At 46.9% G+C, this 2,228-nt stretch overlaps 1 pseudogene; it reads left to right on the top strand.

The window, feature by feature from the left end:
* Positions 1–327: 327 nt before the first annotated feature.
* Positions 328–1,270, top strand: LOC135888448 (olfactory receptor 5F1-like; annotated as a pseudogene).
* Positions 1,271–2,228: the final 958 nt, after the last annotated feature.

Raw genomic sequence — 2,228 nt, 5'->3', positions numbered from 1 at the left:
GACAAACACCTGTCAGGGATATTCTAGATAATACTTAGTCCTGCCATGAGTGCAGGGGACTGGACTAAATGACCTCTCGAGGTCCCTTCCAGTTCTATGATTCTATGATTAGAGTTTTGACAGTTGTTGTCGTAGATGCTGCTGTTGAAGTTCGATCCCATTTCATCTCGGGTGGGGTTTGGGATTCAGTTGGAGTAGGTGTTATTGTTATTGTAGGTCGTTGTGACAGCTTAAGAACTTTCATATGCTTTTTACAGTTGAGCTCACAAAGAGGGTGAATTTGTTGACCCACTTATCACACCACTGCCCTTCCTCTGCTTGTAGGAGATGGACCTCCTGGAGCCGATGAGGGGGGAGAACAGCACCTCGGTGACCAAATTCATCCTCCTAGGTCTCTCCAGCAACCTGCAGTAGCAGCTCACCCTCTTTGGGGTCTTCACAGCCATCTACCTGGTGGCCCTGATGGGCAACATGCTCATCTTACCGCTGATCAGCCTGGACTCCAGGCTCCACACACTCATGTACTTCCTCCTGGGCAACTTCTCTGTGGTGGACATTGGCTCTACCAGCTCCACCATGCCCAAGATGTTGGCCAATTACCTGTTACAGGACAAGTCCATCTCATGGGCTTTCTGCCTCTCTCAGATGTTCTTCTTCATCTCCTTCGGGGGGATCAAGTGCCTGCTGCTGGGGGTCATGGCCTATGACCACTACATTGCCATCTGTCACCCTCTGCACTACGGCACGTTCATGAGCCGGCGGACATGCACCCTGCTGGCTGCAGCAGCCTGGGTCATGGGTTTGACCAACTCGGCTGTGCACTCATCCCTGATGTCCATCCTGTCCTTCTGCTGGGGCAACGTCCTCCGCCACTTCTTCTGTGACATCCTCCCACTCTTTCAGCTCTCCTGCTCCAACACCTGGGCCAACCAGGCTATCACCTTCGCCTTGAGTGGTGCCGTGATCCTGGGCTCCTTGCTGGGGACCCTGGTGTCCTACGTGTACATTTTGCTGGCCGTCCTCAGGATCCGCACAAGGGAAGGGCACCTCAAGGCCTTTTCCACCTGCACCTCCCACCTGGTCATGGTCAGCCTCTACTTTGGCACCGTTATCTTCACCTACATTCACCTCAACTCCACCTACCCACAGCATCAGGACCGGGCACAGCCCGTGCTCTATGGCATCGTCACCCCCATGCTCAACCCCATTATCTACACTGAGGAAGAAGGAGGTGAAAGGGGCACTCCAAAAAGCCCTGGCTAGGAGCTAGGGAGGTGAAGGGAAGTTGCAGTTGCTTGGAAGCCAGGACTCCTGGGTTCTATGTCTGGCTCTGGGAGCGGAGCGGGGCCTAGTAGGTTAGATTGGGGGGGGGCTGGAAGTCAGGACTCCTGGGTACTATTCCAGCTCTGAGAGGGGTGTGGAGTCTAATGGGTAAAGCATGGGGATGTGAGAGTCAGGATTCCTTAGTTCCACACCCAGTTGAGGGGAAAACTCTGTCTGTGTGTGTGTGTGTGTGTATACAAGGGATTGTTATTCCATTTGCCAAAGCTGAAAGGTTTTTTTCTGTTTTTGTCTGACTATTTTCCAGTTTTCAGCAGGATTGGGTGTAACATTTTGTGGTTTGGGGCAAAATTGTTTGTTTTTTCTTGGCTGTAAATCTTTTAAAAAATCTAAAAAAGTCCATTTTCAGTTTTTAGACCATAAGTCAACAATTTCTGAGGAGTCATTTTCCCTTTGAGAGGAAGAATGGGTAACACAGCGTCATGACAAACACTCCCACTTGTTCCTACCTCAGTTGTTGAAATTTGTAGCTGGAAAACCTCAGTCCAAGATGCTTGCCAAGGATCCCAGAGTGGTATATCCATAGTTTATCTGTATCATCTCCTGTTATGAAGCTGTTTTGCTAACTGCAGAAATCTCAGAACTGGTTGAAAAATACCAATTATTTTCACAGGAAATAAATAAATAAATAAATAAATAAATAAAAACTTTGTTTTGTAAAAAAAAAAATCCACAAGAATTGTTTGGGGTTTTTTGTTTGGTTTGGTTTTTGCAACAAAAACCAAACCCCCCAAAATCATTTTTTTCAAAAACAGTTCTTTGTAACAATATTAGGTTATAATAAAAATATCCAATGGTTCATAAAAATCTTCAGTTTCAGAAAGCATTTTGGGACAAATGTTTCATTTTTTGGTAAAAGCATTTGCTGTTGGGTAAAAATTTTGGTT

This window comes from Emys orbicularis, chromosome 13 (genome assembly GCF_028017835.1).
Source record: "Emys orbicularis isolate rEmyOrb1 chromosome 13, rEmyOrb1.hap1, whole genome shotgun sequence".
Lineage (NCBI taxonomy): Eukaryota > Metazoa > Chordata > Testudines > Emydidae > Emys > Emys orbicularis.
Note: the sequence above shows the minus strand (reverse complement) of the source record. Positions and strands in the feature narration are given on the sequence as shown.